The sequence below is a fragment of the Schistocerca cancellata genome, chromosome 1 (genome assembly GCF_023864275.1).
Source record: "Schistocerca cancellata isolate TAMUIC-IGC-003103 chromosome 1, iqSchCanc2.1, whole genome shotgun sequence".
Classification (NCBI taxonomy): domain Eukaryota; kingdom Metazoa; phylum Arthropoda; class Insecta; order Orthoptera; family Acrididae; genus Schistocerca; species Schistocerca cancellata.
Window position 1 is genome coordinate 1,047,211,506 of NC_064626.1, and position 20,476 is coordinate 1,047,231,981.

Genomic DNA, 20,476 nt, shown 5'->3' on the forward strand with positions numbered 1-20,476 from the left:
TTCATTGTCATAACAAATGTTAATGTAGGTACGCACAAACACCAGTATTCAAGAGCAGAATTTCCCTTACCAAGGAAAACAAAGGAAAGGATGAAGAAACTCTTGCAACCCCAATAGGCATATTGATGGAAGAAGCAGAACTACTGAAAAGTGTCATTTCATCTATGTTTAGTGAGTGTGCTGCCAGCAAGAAAAACACAGCATCTCTGGCCGACGGATAATGGGAACCAGCTAGCTGCTGATTTAAGCCCAAGTGGCCACGAGCTTGCTCCATTCTCTGTTAGTCATCTGAAATCATGTTCTAGTCTTAACTGACAGTTTCCTAGACAACAACACTATATTTACAAATTCACCCAGACAGTGAATCAAAGTTCTCGAAGTGCTGTGCATGTTGCCGACACTAGTATGTGAGATTGCTACAGTGAAGTTATATTTTGGTGCCTATGGACTAGTATACTTAATCAGCCAATTAAACTAACTATTGCTGTGGTTTCCACCACAGTTTATCAATATCACTACCTCTGTGCTTGTGGTCCAGGACAATTATTTTATTTTACTGCAAACTTAATGACTTTGCTTTCATGTTGTAGTGCTCTAATTCAAGTGTAATAAGTAACTGTTGCCATACAAGAGCAAGTCACTGAAGAAACTATGACTATTTAGGAATTATGTAGGGAAATAGCCAGTACCCTGGAATAAAAGGAACACAGCAAGATGTTCTTGATTTCCCTTTAATACTGCTCTAGGGATACCTTGGCTGAGATTCTTTGGAATGTAATAGCCTTATTTTTAGACTGTTTTCTCAGAGGGGAGCAATACCAGTTCTAAAATCTGGAATTTGTGTGACCTTTTGCAAGTGTGCCTTCGTCTTGCCACCAATTGCTAATTTTTCCAAAGGTTCTTATTTCTGGTAGTTACACAGAACTTTTATAAATATTTTCTGTAAAACAGCATATTCTCAAACCACACATATGCTCTGTTATAGCAAATGCCATCTTACTTATATTTATGTCTGCTGAACAATATTTCTTCTATATGGTGACTTGTCATTGTTTCTCACATCATTTTTATGTGTTTCTCCAGCTTTATATCTATTCATGACATTATACATAGGTATTTAGTTAATATTCCAGAGTTAAACTGTATATTACATACATTATATCTGGATGCTGCTGGGGCTTTATTCCTTTTAATGGACACCAGTAGGGCAACCAGTGTGTTTCATTTTCAACAACAGCCTACATACTAACCAGTTATTCCTCTTCAAGCACTTACAAAAATGGAATTACTGTGATTTTAGTCAAATGTCAGTTAAAATATAAAACTATTAACATGTTTCCACTTCTCAATGCGGAAAGATAGTTTGAGGTAACAGCTGTTGGAGTCAGTGGTGCAAATAACAATTGTGGTATGTATTTATCACTCCATAAAGGAAAAGATTTATATATCAACAATATTAAAACTGTACTAAATGGGTCACACCTAGGCAAGAAATTAATAGTGTTGTGTGCAATATTAAAACTGTACTAAATGGGTCACACCTAGGCAAGAAATTAATAGTGTTGTGTGGAGATTTCAATTTTGATTTTCTTGGAATCATCAACAGGAACCAACTAATGTTCAAACTAAAAAATAATTTCAACTTTAAGTAAACCTCCACAAGCTCAACAAGTGTATCTGCTACTGCCATCACCAGATATCAGCAAGTGCAAGTTTGTACTGAAAAAGTGTTAATATTAGTGTTAATAATCAAGTAGATAGCCTTTCAAACTACCTAACGCACATTCAGAACTATAAGGGGCGTTCAAAAAGAAATGAGCTGGAGGCATAATTACAGAAACCATTACCTGTATGTTAGAAGTATTGACCCTGGCTGTAGAGACACTTGTCCTACTGTGACACAAGGCAGTGAATGGCTGTCTCATAAAATTCCCAGGGCTGTGATGTTAACGAGTTCCGCACATAAAGCCGGAAATCATCATCTGCGGTGAATCGTTTGCCACTCAGAGCCTTTCTAAGGGGACCAAAAATGGCGTAATCAGAGGGAGAGAGGTCTGGACTGTATGGAGGGTGGCCGAGAACCTCCCATTGGAATTTCTGCAGGAGTGCCGCGACGGTGTTGGCCTTATGAGGCTTTGCATTGTCATGGAGCAGAATGACCCCACAGGTGAGATTGCCTTGTCATTTTGATTTGATCGCTTGGTGGAGGGTAGTCAAGGTTTGCAAGTAACACCGGGCATTCACTGTTGTCCCGTGCTGCAGGAAGTGAATCGGAAGGGGGCCATCTTGGTCAAAGAAGAACATCAGCATAGGGGGAAAAAGATTCACCTCAGATGACGACATCCAGCTGTACGTGCAGAACTGTTCAGCATCACAGCCCCAGGAATTTTATGAAACAACTGTTCACCACCTTGTGTCACAGAGGGACAAGTTTCTCAACAGCCAGGATCAATACTTCTAACCTACAGGTACTGGTTTCTGTAAACATGCCTCTGGCTCATTTCTTTTTGAATGCTCCTTATATAACATAAATGTGACTTCATGGAGGTTCAATCCACAGACTCCAGTAACATTCAACTACTTAATAAAAAGGGAAACATATGAAGGGGTATGTCAGACAACACTGACAAAAAGTTTGAAAACTTCTCTAGAATTTCCTACTATTGTTTTGAACTTGCAGCAAAAAAAAAATAAAGCAGTCTGGTAAGTAATAAAGAACACAAATTCAGTGTCCCCAAAAAAGGAAAAAAACACATTGAACTCATACAATATGACATCTACTGGTTCCAAATATATTTGCAAATTTCTTCTGGCATTATAAATGATTTAATAATCAATGATAATAGAGGTGGCCCAAACAACATTAAAAAAAGGTAAGCTCTTGTCTCTCTTCATTCCATCTATATCCATGAAAAAAAACATTGGATGAAATAATTTTCACTGCAATAACTTACAAAAATCTTCAGAAATTTATGGTATTTCATATTTCATCACAAATAAATGGATTAAAATCACTGCAGTATCCCTTGCAGATATAGTACACTTATATTTCTTGATCGACACATATACTGGCTGTCTTAAAACTGTCCAAGTAATCACTAGCCATACAAAAGGAGACAAAACAAATTTACAACACTGCACTACAATCTCTTTATAATTAGACTATGCCAGATTCATAAAAAATAGTGTATGGTTGTTGTTGTCTTCAGTCCAAAGACTGATCTGATGCAGCTCTCCACACTTCTCAATCCTGTGCAAGCCTCTTCATCTCTGAGTAATTACTGCAACCTACACCCTTCTGAATTTGCTTAGTGTATTCATCTCTTGGTCTCCCTCTACAATTTTTACCTTCTTCTTGTCAAGTTGTGCCATAAATTCCACTTCTCCCGAATTCTATTCAGTACCTCCTCATTAGTTATGTGATCTACCCATCTAATCTTCATCGTTCTTCTGTAGCACCACATTTCCAAAGCTTCTAATTTCTTCTTGTCTAAACTGTTTATCATCCATGTTTCACTTCCATACATGGCTACACTCCACATTAATACTTTCAGAAAAGATTTCCTAACACTTAAATCTATACTTGATGTTAACAAATTTCTCTTCTTCAGAAGCACTTTCCTTGGCATCGCCAGTCTACATTTTATATCCTCTCTGTTTTGACCATCATCAGTTATTTTGCTGCCCAAATAGCAAAACTCATCTACTACTTTAAGTGCCTCATATCCTAATCTGATTCCCTCAGCATCACCTGATTTACTTCAACTACATTTCATTACCCTCGTTTTGCTTTTGTTGATGTTCAGCTTATATCCACCTTTCGAGACACTGTCCATTCCATTCAACTGCTCTTCCAAGTCATTCGCTGTCTCTGACAGAATTATAATGTTGTCAGCAAACCTCAAGGTTTATATTTCTTCACCCTGAATTTTAATTCCTGTCCTAATTTTTTCTTTTGTTTCCTTTACTCCTTGCTCAATATACATTTCCTTTACTCCTTGCTCAATATAAGATTGAATGAGAGTATGGTAGGTTAAAGAAATTCATGAACAAAAACACAATCCTCAAAGATGCCCCACATGCCTTCAATGCAGTTTAGAATTTTGTGAAACATGATGTTGAGAGCAAGAAAATCCACTGACAGCTTTTTAGACTTGAGTAAAGTTTTTCCTATTTTGGACCACAAAATTCCAATGTCTGTGTTTCAAGGATATAGCATTAGATATACTGCACTAAAATGTTTCAACCCACACACAATACATTTTAAACAAGAATATAAATTCTTTTGGAAAAGCTTAAATGTTGAGTGGTCAATAGATACACACAAAAAGAAAGAAAACTTTCTAATTGCTAGTGCAGACAAGCAGTGCAACAGGTGGACTATGTTTTGATGGCGGTTGTGTCAGAGTGAGACAGAAGTAGGAGGCAGGGAGAAGGTTTGGGAGTTGGTGACTAGGGATTATGAAGGAGGCAGTCAGTTTGCCAGCTGGGAATGCGGGAGGGAGCGATGGCAGGTACATGGGCTACACAAATGATGCACAATTTTTGGGGCCATTGGAGAGCAGCACATGCAGAAGGTGACATGGGAATATGAATTGGGAGGGGATGACAGAAAACTATTTGGAGGAGGGTGTGGGGCAGCTGATTACTGGCGACTGAGGTGAAAACAATTATGGGGCACAGGATGTATTGTGAGTATACCTACGATCTGTGTAGTTCAGCAAAGCTAGAGGTAGAGAGAAGGGTCCAGATGGCCTGGGTTGTGAAGCAGCCATTGAAATAGTGCATGCTGTGCCACTGGATCATCTACACTGTTCTTGGGAACAGTCTGGCTGTGGCCACTCTTACTTGTGAGTAGCTGGTTGGTATCCATACCGACATAAAAGGCTGTGGGATGTTTACAGCAGAGTTAGTGTATGACATAATTGCCGTCACAGGTGACCTTGCCTCTAATGGTGTACGGTTCAAATGGCTCTGAGCACTATGGGACTTAACATCTGAGGCCATCAGTCCCCTAGATCTTAGAACTACTTAAACATAACTAACCTGAGGATATCACACACATCCATGCCAAAGGCAGGATTCGAACCTGCGAGCATAGCAGTCACCCAGTTCCGGACTGAGCACCTAGAACTGCTTGGCTACCGTGGCCGGAAATGGTGTACGATAAGCCCATAAGAGGACTGGAGTAGGAGGTGCTGGGTGGGTGGATTGGGCAGGTCTTGCACCTTGGTCTGCCATAGGCATATTATCCTTGTGGCAAGGGGGTGGGAGTGGGAACGACACAGGAATAGATTAGGATGTTGTATAGGTTGAATGGATGATGGAACACTACTTTAGATAGGGTGGAGAGGATACTGGTAGGCATGATGAGAGATAATCAAAGCCCTGACAGAGGATACGGTTCAGTTGTTCCAGTCCAGGAAGCTGTTGGTTGATGAGGAGGCCACTCCATTTGTAGCTCATTCTTGAGGGTGCTGGGAGGATTAGGGGTGTAAGTGGATATGGCATGGGAAATCTGTTTGTGGATTAGGTTTCAGCGGTGGTGAAAGTCAGTGAACACCTTTGTGAGGCCTTCAGCATACTGGGCAAGGGTGTTCTCATCCTTGCAGATACATCATCCACAGGTGGCTAGGCTGTATAGGAAGTACTATTTGGTGTGGAAGGGGTGGCAACTGTTGAAATGCTTACACTGACAGTGGTTAGTGGGTTTAATGTGAACAGAAGTGTGGAAGGATCCTTCAGAGAGGTAGACATCAACGTCTATGAAGGTGCCATGTTGGGTTGAGGAGAACCAGGTGTAATGGATGGGAGAGAAGGTGTTTAGGTTATGAAGGAATGAGGAAAGGATATATTTGTCCTGAGTCCAGTTTATGAAGATACCAACAATGAACCTGAACCATACAAGGTGTTGGGAGTTTTGGGAGGTTAGCAATGTTTGCTCTAGATGGACCACAAAACGACTAGCATAGTCCGGTGCCAATGAGTGCCCATGGACATGCCACGGATTTGCTTCTACATCTTCTCTTTAAAGGACACATAGTTGTGGGTCAGGATATGGGTGGTAAGGTGTACAAGGAATGAGGTGTTGTGTTTGGAGTCTGAAGGACATTGGGAGAGGTTGTGTTCAACAGCAGTAAGGCCATTGTTATGAGGTGTAGAGGGAGCTGGCACCAACTATGATGAGGATAAGGGATGAGGATAGTAGATAGTGGGTGAAGGAACTTCTTAGAATCTTTGATGTGGGAAGCAACGTTTCAGGCAACTGACTAAAGCTGTTTGTCAACAAGATCAGAAATTCTTTCAGTGGTTGCACAATAGCCAGCCACAATGGGGTATCCAAGATTGTTAAGCTTTGAGGATTTTGGGGAGGATGTAGAAGTTAGGAGTGTGGGCTGCTGTTGGCATGAGGTGGGAGATGGGTTTTGTGGAGAGTGTCTGGGAAAGGCCTATGGATTTTAGTAGGGATTGGAGGTTATGTTGGACTTCTTGAATGGGATCACACTGGCAGTCAAGAAGTTAGTAGGCCATCCGCCAGTTAGTCACTGCAACTCATAGTGACAAAAGTGGAGCCTTTGTCTTCAGGGAAGATAATTAGGTCAGGCTCTGTTTTCATTTGTGTATGGCCGTCCTTTCTTCTGCTGAAAGGTTAGTGTTCTCAAGAAGGGACTAGGTGAATGATGGTAAAAACAAGTTGGAGGTAAGGAATTCCTGGAAAGTGACCAGAGGGTGTAAAGTGGGAGGGGTGGAGGGTCATGGTTGGTTAGTAGTATGAAATGGGATGATCAAGGACCAATGTTGGGACCAGGTTGGCTTTGGTTAGAGGGACTGGTCGCAAAGAAGTGTTTCCACTGTAGGGACTGGGAGAAGAAGAGTTGGTCTTTGACGAGTCCAATGTGGTTAAACTTGGCTGTGGGGCTGAAGGTGAGCTCTTTGGATAGAACTTAAACTTCTGTGAGACTGAGGTTTTGATGGAATGGTTAACAACAGCGTTTTGGGTTTGCTTGGTTTCCAGATTTTGTGGACTTTTGGGATGGAATTTTGGAGGATGTGATAGATAGGGTCAGGGTGCTATGAGGGGTAGACAAAGGTGTTCACTGTGAATATGATGGGTGTCGATGGATAGTGGTGCCCCGAGCCAAGAGTAGGATGTCAACAGGTTGGACAATTTTGGAGGCAGTGTCTGGAATGCTTCTCCAGGTGCTGGAGTGCAAGGGTCTCAGTTTTTGGTATGTGGTATATTTAATAAGTTTTTAAAGTGCCATACACATATAAGCAAAACAAATACCACACTGAATGAAATACACTGATAAGCCAAAACATTATGTTCACCTGATTAGTAGTATGTTGGTCCTTCTTCGAAATACAGTATAGCAGTATGGATTCAACAAGTCCTCAACAGGTTTCCTTAAGTAAGTGTCGCCAGATGTCTACTCACATGCCATTTAACTACCATACCTTATGGGCTGAGATCTGTGAGTTGTGAGTGCAGAGCTGGCAACCAAAAGCACCCCAAATGTGTCCCATAGATAAGACAAATTTGGTAGCCAAGACATCAACATGAGTTCACTACCGTGATCTCCAAGCTGTCCGCAGATCGTGGTCTTGCGGTAGCGTTCTTGCTTCCCCGTGCACAGGGTCCCGGGTTCGATTCCCGGCGTGGTCAGGGATTTTCTCTGCCTCGAGATGACTGCGTGTTGTGTGTCTTTCATCATCATTTCATCCTCATTAGCTCGCAAGCCGCCGTAGTGCCATTAAAGAACTTGTGGAGTGGCGGCCGAACCACCCCGTGAGGGGTCTCCCAGCCACCAATGCCATGCGCTCATTATTATTATTATTATTATTATCTTCAAGCTACAGCAGCAAGATTGGGTCTTGTGACATGGACAGTTATCCTGCTGGAAGACTCCATAACTGTTGATTATGACATCACACATCAAGCGATGCAGGTGGTCCACAATAATGTTCAAATAGTCTATAGTTGTCATGGTGCCTTTGCTTATTACCACAGGTCCCATGGAGGCCAGATGATTGGTTCCCATAGCATAACACTGCCCCCGCTGCCAGTGGCCATAACATTATTTATTTGGCCCATGGGATCTAATATTACACAGTGTGCTGCAGATGCAGGACAAAATATATTGATATTTACAATGGGAAGATTATTGTTTGCCTACAATACACTGCAGCAGGTTTATATAAAGTTTTCTTCACTGAACAGTTAATTTGTTACAATTAAGCAAAACCATTGTTCTAGGTATTCCTGTACAAAGGAAAAATAGTCACACATCAAGTGAGACTTCAAGCATTTACAAAACTATGTCTTGTCTTCCATACATTTTAGACTTGTTTTGAGCAGCCATTTGTCTGGATGATGCGTACACAGGCAAACCTAGTGTAACAAGAAACATTATTCACTTGACCCATCAACATGTTTCCATTGATCCATAGTCCAATCTCGATGATCCTGGATTCACTGCAATTGTAATAAACATGTTGTTGGGTCAACACGGGAACACCTAGGGTTGTCTGCTGCAGAGCCCCATGTTCAACAATGTGTGCTCAGTGGTGCACTCTGAGACTAGAACTGTAACAGATCACCAAATATCCTGCTATTCAGAGCAGGCAAGCCACTGATCTCAACATTCTGTGATGATGCGATGACGTCCAACACCACATCACTTACTTGTGGTTTCACCATCCGTCAACCATTTTTCCCAGACACTCATGAGTGTCGCACACAAGCACTCAACCAGCTTTGGTGTTTCCATGATTCTCGTTATCAGGTGTCAGGTGTCAGGCCGTGACAATCTGCCCTTTGTTAAACAGTGGAAAGTGCAGGGTTGTTGCCCTTCCTTTTAGTTGCTTCTGTCAGTGGATTTTCCTAGTTGTGGCCAATATTATCTCTAGAATGTGTTCTCCTTCATCTGTGCTCTGTTTATATACTTTCCATTTCAATTCCTTGCAATGCCACCAGGAGGCATTTAAGCTCATGGTGGACATGGTCATAATGCTTTGACTATCAGTCACCGATGACAGTGCCATTAAAGCAGAGTTATTAGAAAATCCTTCACCAAAGAAGAACAGACACACACACACACACACACACACGCACTCATTCAAACACATCATTTGGGTGAGTTGTGTGTGTGTGTGTGTGTGTGTGTGTGTGTGTGTGTGTGTGTGTGTGTGTGTGTGTGTGTGCGTCTGTTGTCTATTATTGACAAACGCCTTAATGGCCAAAAGCTTTAATTGTGAGAGTCTTTTTGTTGTGCCTATCTGTGACTCAGCATCTCTGCTGTATGGTGAGTAGCAACTTTCCTTCTCATAACATTGTTACTTTCCATCCTGGCTTTTCCATTGTTTGATGTATAATTTTGTATGCATGTTATCTTAAACTACATACCAAGTGAAAAATTAGCTAATATGAATCCATTTTCAAATCATTCTTCCATTATACTCCATGTGGCCAAATTTTTCTCATAACAGTCATAAAGCACAGTGATTAAACAGGGTGCAGACATAACTCACAAATTTTGAGGGACTAATTTGACACTCTGACAAATACAAATAAAGCAAAACAAGTAACATAAAATTTCTTTTATGCATGCAATGCACATATGATGCATAACTGTTTTCATTAATTTTACAGATAACATTACCAAGTCAGTGGTATTAATGTTGATACTCGGTAAGGTTTATTCACTGCAATGGACCACAGCTTCACATGTTGCCACATGGCAAATTTCGACAAATTCTTGTTGCTTCTGTGCACACTGTTACTACTGACCAATTATCTTTAAAAGTGGCTGAAAATTAAATTATTTATGGTTTATGTAAATTAAATAATTGTTCTTGTTTCACATTTGGCTTCATTTCCGTCACTTCTCAAAATGTGATAATTATTCTCCAAATGTTAAGCACTGTACAACATAAGATCACAACCAGCTGTTTGATCATTTTTCCTCAAAATCACGGAGTATGAAAAAGACAGTGGTGGCATGCAGCATCTCTTTCATTTTAGGAGAATAAATGTCCCTCAAGAAATCCCTGAGTTCTACTCTCTTCTAACCAGCTCATTTTGTCCATTTATTATCTGGATTTTTTAATGATTTTCTGTTCTAACAAGGAACACAAAGACACTTACAGCTGTAAAATAAATATAGTTTACTGTCTCAGCGGTGGTAGCCAAAGGTGGGAGAAGTTCCTGATTCACCTGGGCCAGCATGTACGGACCAAGCTATTGGGATGAGGGCACCCCCATCACCTGCAGACCCCATGCTGACCGATTGGGGAGGAAGCCATCTGCATGTCGTAGTCCATAGTGACAGAGATTGTTACTGGTAGTGATGATGGTGCACCGGAGTGGAGAGACTCTGGCAACGAAGACCTGTCTTCCATTCCCACTAATGGCAGTGCGGGATCAGAACAGTGGGAGATGCCGGCACTGGCTGCAGGAAGCAAACCCCTTGTTGATGCTGGCGAAACCTTTATCAATAGTGTACTTAGGTTAAGCCCTGGAGTGGCCAGGGCAGACAAAGAGTGAGACGTCAAGCCAACAGCTTGAGGAGGGGCCTGGTACCCATCCTGGAATGCAACTGGTTCTTGTGTTAAGCCTCAAGTTGATATTTTGTGGGAATCATGAAGACACATGACTACATCCAAAACAATTGGCCTAGACTGTGTGCCAGAAGCAAATGTTGACAAAATTGGCACTGCTGGGGGACACCTACTCAGAAGCCACAGGCTGAGCAGTGCAGCTACTGATGACCATGCAGAAACTCAGCAGGACTCCTGTTGTCAATTGGTGTTGTTCTGTTAAGAGCTTAAAAAAATATGAGGACCTCCTCACCCAGTACGTCTTCTACATACTTGAGCATCTGCATTTTAAATGTTTTGACAAGGCATTCTGCCTCGCCATTCGAATGCAAATGGAAGGGAGGCACCACGACATATGGAATGCCAATATTTGTACAAAAGTCCTTGAAAGATTGTGCTACAAACTGAAGACCATTGTCTGAAACCAGGGAGGTAAACCTTCTATGCAGATTATCTTCAACAGAAATCTGACAGTTTTGTTTGTCATCATGGATGGAAAACAAGAAGAAGCATCAGTGACCAATAATGAGAAAATGTCTAAAAAATGGTCAGTGAAATCAATGTGGACTCTTCTCAACTCTGTGTAGAGCCTGACGTGGTGAAAAAATAATGTACTGATCTGACCACTTATGACAGACCATGACAAGGTGTTCCAATGCTCACTCAATGCCCGGCGAAAACACGTGGTAGTGTGCAAACAGTTTGCGTGAGAGATTCCTCAGTGATCCTGATACAATAAGCAGAAGACTTACTGCCACAGAGCTGCTGGGGCCATGATGTAGGAAATAAATCCTTCTGTCAACAGGAGAATAATGGCATCCAAGAGGGAGAGGTGATGGGGCAGCGTATAAAAATTTTGAAGTGGGTCTGATGCCCAACCCTGCGGATGGTCGGACCATCCACATTGTTTCGTGCATACAACCTGATGCAGCATCAGATCCATTGCCACAGGGGTTGCAACATGAGAACTGATGATGGGGAACCCATCCACTGTGTGTCTTGTCTCCAGTTGAAAACAAAGCAGTTCCTCCTGGATGAACAAAAGGTCAGGGCCCATGGAGAACTCGGACAGAGCATCCACACTCACATGTTGAGATGTGGGACGAAGATAGATCTTCTAATTGTACCGGGACAAGAACAGAGCTCAATGTTGGAGATAATGCACAGCCTTATCTGGTAAGGACACCGACGGATTAAACAGAGAGAACAAGGGGGTACTTAAATGTAATTTGTACCATACAAGAACATGGATTTTTTAAAGGCATAAATGTAGCAAGAGCATCTTTTTCTCATGAGAATAATGTTGAGCCAAATTGAGTGTTTTTGATGCAAAGGCAAGAGGCTATTTGGAGCCATCTGAATGGCAAGGGACCAGGACTACCACCAACCTATAACTGAACATGTCTGTGGCCCAGACCAGATGCTTGTTGCATTGAAATGTTGCAAGACACGGCACAGAGCAGAGACTATCCTTATGCTGCACAACAGCCCACTCACAAGCAGCAGACTAAACAAAAGGAGCACATTTCTGGAGGAACAGATGCAAGGGATGGGCGATAGTAGCCACTTTGGAAATGAACTTGTGATACTATGCCACTTTGCTGAGTAATGCCTGAAGTTCTCGTAAATTAGATGGATGCTGCAAAGCCGTAACTGCAGTGACATGTTATTCCATGGGGCACATGTCCTACCAGGATATTTCATGACCCAAATAAACAATGGAAGGCTGGAAAAAGTGGGACATGGCAAAATTATATTTGAGACCTGTGGTCTGTTGAACAGTAAACATAGAATGGAGGTTATGTAGGTGACCCTCTACGGTAGCACCCGTCATAGTGACATCATCATGAAAGTGACGCACTTAGAGACAACCAATATAATGAGTTCTAAAAAATGTTGAAAGATGGCAAGCACACTAGCGACCCAAAATGTTAGCCATTGACACTGATAGGAGCTGCAAGGCATATTAAACACAAGCAACTGTCTTGACAACTTGTCCAACAGAGTCTGAAGGTAAGATTTGGCCAAGTCAATTTTTGAAAAGAATTGATCCCCAACAAACTTTGTGAGCACCTCCTTTGGGCGAGGTAGGAGGTAAATGTCTATGACTGCCTGTGCATTAATAGTGACCTCAAAGTCTCCACAGAGCTGAAAGTGACTGGACAGCTTCTTTACAATCACTTGGGGCAGAGCCCATTCGCATGAGGAAACTGGTCGTGATTAGATCTCAATGACGTTAAGTGATCCAGCTCTGTCTCGACTTGGTCACATTAAGCTAGAAGCAACAGCCATGCTTTATATATATATATATATATATATATCTTTCGCAACCAACGGTTGCCTCGTCAGGAAAGAGGGAAGGAGAAGGAAAGATAAAAGGATATGGGTTTTAAGGGAGAGGGTAAGGAGTCATTCCAATCCCGGGAGCGGAAAGACTTACCTTAGGGGGAAAAAAGGACAGGTATACACTTGCACACACACACACACACACACACACACACAGTGGTATGTGTGTGTGTGTGCGAGTGTATATCTGTCCTTTTTTCCCCCTAAGGTAAGTCTTTCCGCTCCCGGGATTGGAATGACTCCTTACCCTCTCCCTTAAAACCCATATCCTTTTATCTTTCCTTCTCCTTCCCTCTTTCCTGACGAGGCAACCGTTGGTTGCGAAAGCTAGAATTTTGTGTGTATGTTTGTGTTTGTTTGTGTGTCTATCGACCTGCCAGCACTTTTGTTTGGTAAGTCTCTCTCTCTATCTCTCTCTCTCTCTCTCTCTCTCTCTCTCTCTCTCTCTCTCTATATATATATATATATATATATATATATATATATATATATATATATATACCTAAAAACAAAGATGATGTGACTTACCAAATGAAAGTGCTGGCAGGTCGACAGACACACAAACGAACACAAACAAAATTGAAGCTTTCGCAACAAACTGTTGCCTCATCAGGAAAGAGGGAAGGAGAGGGAAAGACGAAAGGATGTGGGTTTTAAGGGAGAGGGTAAGCTTGAATTTTGTGTGTAGTTTGTGTTCGTCTGTGTGTCTGTCGACCTGCCAGCACTTTCATTTGGTAAGTCACATCATCTTTGTTTTTAGGTATATTTTTCCTTCATGGAATGTTTCCTTCTATTATAACTATATATATATATATATATATATATATATATATGAGAGAGAGAGAGAGAGAGAGAGAGAGAGAGAGAGAGAGAGAGAGAGAGAGCAAGCGGAGGGTTTGTGGGTGGTGTATGCCATGAAATTATGGCAAACTGACTCAAAACCTCAGAACACAAGGAATCCAATTCTTGATAAGGCCCTTGGTCAAACACCATATGCACTGCATCAGTAATAGAAAAACCAGAAGTAGCACAGGCATCTAATTCAAACAAATTTTCAGTAATCATATCATTAACCATCAATTATGTGATGGAGAGGACAGCTTACTGGTAAACGCTGTTGGTCGTGATTTGGTCAAGAACAGGAATCTGCAGTTTGTTATAGTGGTATGTTTATCAATGTCCATAGGTTCCTGCAATGACTCTTGAGCTGGTAGAAATTGACATATCACTGCTATGAAAGCCTTTTTTTATGTTTATGACAAGAGGCACACCATCTGGTACAGGCCACCTGCTCGTGCTGTGCAAAACAAGAGGGGCACAAAGGAATGGTGTTCACCGTTCCTGCTACCGAGAAAGTGTTTGTCTACTGCAGTCCAATTGGCTTGTTTGTACTGTGGCTTCCACCTCTTCTCCCAGCGTGCTAAGTTCCAAGCACCAGGGTGGGATACTGTCAACAATATCAGTATAACTCCAACCCTTTAACAGACAGCTCATAGAACAGAAGATCTCGAACAACTATGCAATATTCAAAACCTCTTATAACGTATGGTCCTCAAACTTAAGGGCACACTGACGCCCCTCATCTGAGGCTGAATGAATAATGGTGTCTGCATAACACTCCTGAGACCTACCCAAGATGAACCGACACTTACAACTGAGGTTGTGAAGCTTAGGCATCCAAGATGGATACAACTGCTTGGCTGTTTGCAACAGTGGTAGAATTCAACATGCCCAACAAACAACATACATACATTTGCAATGATAGGAGGGCGGCAAATGTGACATATTCTCAAAAGAAAGTGACTCTGGCTCTGCCCATATTAGGGGGATCTATAATAAGAAAAGAGCCTTTGTATGCATGTAAACAGCCCCCAGTCTTCTGCGGATTCATCACGGGGGAGCAGGGACGGAGGCAGGTGAACATTTGCTGGTGCAGCCTGGGTCAATGTAATGTACAACCTTCTCAGATGGCTGTATTTGTCTGCTGTTGTTGCCAACTGCTTGGAGTAGAGCCTCCATGGAAGAGCCAGGTGCAGAAAAACCACCGGACACAAAAATCCTACCCTCATTCATTGCCTTTTTTTCCTAACTAGGAACACAAGGAAACACACTGCCATGAAATAAATATGGTTTATTTGGTCTGGGAGTGACAACAACAACAAGACTTCACAGAGAGTAGTTACAAGTCTCGCATAAAAGTGATAAATGAGGGCCCGGAAGCATGAGCATGGCTTTATAATGATTCTGTCTCCATATGGTGTCATCGGAGTTATGCCATTTGTGCACTGTGGATCAGATGACTGCTAGTTAGTGATTGGGTCATCCCTGGCAGCCACCTCTGGTATCTGTGGGTGCACTGTTTGAATGTTGGTGCATGGTATACTTGCTGTAGGGGTCCAACAGGCTACTACATTCTCTCACTATTATTATCAACAACTATGTTATCAAACCAACTTAAAGCAAAACTACTGAAGAAATTACATGGAACAATAAGCCCATTCACCAGATCCAATTATACATCAGAACAGGGGGTGGTCATCCAAGATCTTAGGAAAAAGAAAAGATATTGTATCACTATTTGACAAAAAGCACGCTGCTATACTTTTCTCATTTTAAAATATTATAGCAAGAGGCCCAAATTCTCACACCATCAAATATTAATGACTGAACATGTAGGAATTGGAAGAAGGCATTGGCTGTCCTCAAGAAGAGTTTGCTTCCAAAAAACATCATTAAAGGTTGAAACTTCCTGGCAGTTTAAAACTATGTGCCGGACTGAGACTCGAACTCGGGACCTTTGCCTGTCACGGACAAGTTCTCTATCATCTGAGGTACCCAAGCACAACTCACGACATGCCCTCACAGCTTCATGTCTGCCAGTAACTTGTCTCATTAAAGATTTTATTCCAGCAGGCTGTTCCTCAAAGACCATGAGAGCCAATAAGATGTGTTACGTCTATGATTGTGAGGAAGATCAAAGTAGCTGCTGATTACATCATAACAGGGTGCCTTGAGAGGAGTATATAACCACTTTTTTTTTAAAAACAGTCATATGACTTCATAAGTCACATGTTGATTTTTAGGTGAAAACTATCAAGGTTTCCTAGGACAATTTCTGTTCACTAAAGATCCTTTACATGTTTTGTTGGAGATTGCTGATAGAAAATTGCAGGCATAAATTGTGGAGTTTTTAAAAATATGTAACATCAATACGTTTTGTGTTTAATGATCACTATTTTGAATAACTGGTGTGAGTTCCTGCAGGAGTATTTGAAGAAACAGTTCTCCATCCAGCAATGTTAAACCTGCCAGCATATGACAGTACACAAATGATATATTGAATCTGTGGGAACATTAGGCAGGGACATTAGATATTTTTCATGAATACCTACATAAATGTTTTTAATATTTAAAATATAGAAGAATCAATGACTATCTGTAACACTGTATATAACATAAAGTGGTGGCTCACATCAGCCAGCATTCTACAAAGAGCACATTGTTGATTATCTATCTTGGTAGCCGCATCTTTGGAAAGTTTTGTGTTGTGACTCGCCGATTATTCAAAGTGCCGCCGCGCAATTACGCACGTCCTCTACGTGCGGCGCTGTCTGCCAGCCAGGCAGCAGCTGCGCCACCTAAGCGGTCAGCCGAGCAGCGGCCGCTAGACTGAGACTCAGTGTTTAATCGAATGCCGCCTTGTACACAGGTCAACTTACTCAGTGACTTCTATGTGTTGTTGTGTTGTCCGAAATATGTGTTAAATTTGAAGATATAAAAATTGGCGACGAGGTAGTGGATATTTCCTTTTCACCGTTGACTCACAGGGTTCAATGGCTACTGTCGAGCAGCTCTTGCAAAATCTCCTTGAACAGCAAACGCTTCTAACAGCGGCGATTCGCGATTTCGTCGCGGCGTCCAATGCGGGGCGTTTCTCGTCGTTGGCTGTACCTCCTTTTCCACCTTACGACGAGACGGCGGAAGACTGGTCTGATTATGAAAAACGTCTTCGACAGCACTTCTTGGCATTTCATGTCACGGACGAACAACCATGTAAGTCTCTGTTCCTTTCCTGGATTTCACCTCAAATGTATCGGTTGTTGTCGCAATTGGCTCCTTTGAAGGATCCTGCGTCTTTGTCCTTTGCTGAAATGTGCTCACTTCTGTCTGTCTATTTTCAAAAGCAAACGCATGTTAGCCTCTCGTGTTGCCTTTTATCGTTGTCAAAAACAACCAAATCAGTCCTATCGCGCTTGGGCTGCTGAACTTCACGGCCTCAGTCGAAAGTGTCAATTTGTTACTGACGTTCACAAAGAATCCTATGCTGATTCCATGGTACGGGATGCTATTATCTGGTCGGCGCCCAACAAAGAAGTTAGGCAACGTGCCCTTCAGTTGGCGAATCCGACTCTAGATGAAGTTCTCTCCATTGCGCAGTCTTTTGAAATTTCTCGCACCGCTGGGGCGCAAATAGAAGCGTGGGGTGACGTCGGGGAAATACAACCTCTGTGCACTGTTGATGACGCGTGCGGCGCGTCCCCGCCGGCCGACGTGGCCGCAGTGCGCTCCCACGCGCAGCCTCGGCCTAGCCATAAACAACCCACTAAGAAACTGCAGCAAAATCCCCGGCAACTTCCTTCATGTCCGCGGTGTTTTACGAAACATTCACGTGAGGATTGTCCCCAACGTTGGGCTGTGTGTCACAATTGCAAAAAGAAAGGTCATGTGTCTTCCGTTTGTAAATCCGACCACATACATGATGTTCATGAACATGACGCTGATTCTGATTCTGTGTTGTCTGTCAATTGCACTTCTTCCCTTTCAGGGAAGTTATTCCTCACTGTCCAAATCCTTGGTCGAGATGTTCGCATGCAAGTGGATACCGGTTCTGCTGCCACTATAATTAATTCTCAGACGTATCTTCAGCTGGGTTCTCCACTCCTGTCCCCTGTCACTCGGCAATTACGGACGTACAATAAACAGAAGATTTCTCTCTTGGGACAGTTTAATGCTGAAGTATCCTACAAATCCGTCGTTCGCACTGTTCCCATATTTGTGGTCGACCAGAGCACTACAGAAAATCTTTTTGGTTTCGATGCCTTTCGCGTTTTTGGGTTCTCCATAGATGACTCTGTCAATATTGTCTCTGACGCTATTCCTTATGCTCAACTGGATTCCTTGTCGACGACATTTTCGTCCCTTTTTTCTCCTGGGTTAGGCCATACAAACAACTTTGAAGCTCATATCACGCTCAAACCCACTGCGCGACCTAAGTTTTTTCGGGCTCGGCCCATTCCTGTGGCCCTTCGTGATCGGGTAAAACAGGAGTTGGATCGTCTCACTGCTTCAGGGGTCTTGCTTCCTGTCACTTCCAGTGAGTGGTCCTCTCCTGTTGTTGTAGTTGCTAAGCCCAATGGTGATATTCGTCTCTGTGGCAATTTCAAAGCCACTGTAAATGCTCAATGCCTCATCGACACTTACCCTATGCCCCGTCCTGAAGAACTGTTCACTAAACTCGCTGGAGGACAGTATTTTTCTAAAATTGATCTGTCGGAAGCTTATCATCAACTTCCTCTCGACGCTGCTTCCCGGCAGTTTCTGGTCCTTAACACGCCTTTCGGCCTCTATCAATACCAACGCTTGCCATTCGGGGTTGCTAGTGCCCCTGCTCTCTTTCAGCGATTCTTGGAACAATTATTGCTCCCTGTCCCGGGGTGTATCAATTACATGGACGACATTGTTGTCACTGGCTCCACCACTGAAGAACATCTTCAAAATTTCCGCACACTTCTTAATGTCTTACAGACTGCCGGTCTTAAGTGTAATCTTCAGAAATCACAATTCTTTCAGGCATCTATCACATACTTGGGGTTTCAACTCTCTCGGGATGGTATTCGTCCGCTTCAACACACTGTTGCTGCGATCGATGCCCTTCCTCGCCCTACATCTGTTAAGGAACTGCAGGCTTTCTTGGGGAAAATAGCATACTATCACAAGTTTTTACCGTCTACGGCGTCGGTGGCTCAGCCGTTGCATCGCCTGTTGCATAAAAACGTGCCTTTTCACTGGTCCGCGTCATGTGACGCGGCTTTCCGGAAATTAAAGACTATGCTGAAACAGGCCCCGTGCCTGGCTACTTATCGACCTGGCCAACATCTTGTTCTTGCCACAGACGCCTCTCAATACGGGGGCGGTGCAGTCCTTGCGCACCGTTTTTCTGACGGTTCGGAACAACCCATCGCTTATGCCTCCAAAATGCTCACAGAAGCCCAACAAAAGTATTCTCAAATTGAGAAAGAAGCTTTGGCCATCATTTATGCTCTTCATAAGTTTGGTGTTTTTCTCTATGGCTCAAAATTTCATCTTGTTACGGATCACAAACCGCTTGTTTCCTTGTTTCATCCATCAACATCACTTCCCGACAAGGCGGCACACCGCCTCCAGCGTTGGGCTCTTTACTTGTCCTGTTTCAATTATGAGATTCATTTCCGGCCAACGGCTCAACATGCAAATGCTGATGCTTTGTCTCGCCTTCCCATGGGTCCTGATCAGGCATTCGATAGGGACGAACTTTTGTGTTTCCACCTGGATGTTGCCGAGCAGCGGGTTGTGGACGGGTTCCCCATCACTGGGGACAGGCTGGCGGCTGCTACGGGTTCTGACCCTACCCTCTCCCGGGTTTTACGCTGTATTCAGAAGGGTTGGCCAGATCGCCCGTCCGCTAAGACTTCTGATCCGTTGCGGAACTACTACACTTTGCGCTACCGCCTCACGGCTAGGGATGGTGTTATCCTCCTCTCCACTGACAATGCTTCGCCGCGTGTTGTGGTACCTGCGTCTTTGCGTGCTTCGGTCTTGCGCCTCCTTCACCAGGGGCACTGGGGTGTGTCTCGCACAAAATCTCTGGCACGCCGTCATGTGTACTGGCCTGGCATCGACTCTGACATCGCACACATGGTCGCTGCCTGTGGCCCTTGTGCGTCACAGGCCGCTGCCCCGAAGTCATCTTTGTCACCGTGGCCTTCGCCTGAGAAGCCCTGGGAGCGCATTGATGCTGACTTTGCGGGACCCTTTATAGGTACTTATTGGCTCCTCGTAATTGACGCCTATTCTAACTTTCCTTTCATTGTCCGTTGCACGTCACCTACCACCGCGGCAACCACCAGTGTTCTCGCCCACATTTTTTCTTTGGAAGGCCTCCCCTCTACTCTTGTTACTGATAATGGTCCGCAATTTGCCTCTTCCGACTTCGCGGATTTTTGTGCTCGTCACGGCGTTACGCATGTCACGGCCCCGCCGTTCCATCCACAATCCAACGGTGAGGCTGAACGACTGGTCCGCACATTTAAGGCTCAGATGCGGAAACTTCTGACTTCTTCTGCTGCTGATGACGCGCTTCTCCAGTTCCTGGCGTCTTACCGTTTCACCCCCATGGCCGGTCACAGCCCGGCTGAGCTCTTGCATGGCCGACAGCCCCGTACGCTACTTCATCTTCTGCGGCCTCCCACCTCACGGCCGCGGGTGCCTTCAC

General features: G+C 43.3%; 1 protein-coding gene across 1 annotated transcript in view; it reads right to left on the bottom strand.

The window, feature by feature from the left end:
- LOC126125300 (DC-STAMP domain-containing protein 2) overlaps positions 1-20,476 on the bottom strand; it is a 288,281-nt gene that overhangs the window by 186,548 nt on the left and 81,257 nt on the right. The window lies entirely within an intron of this gene.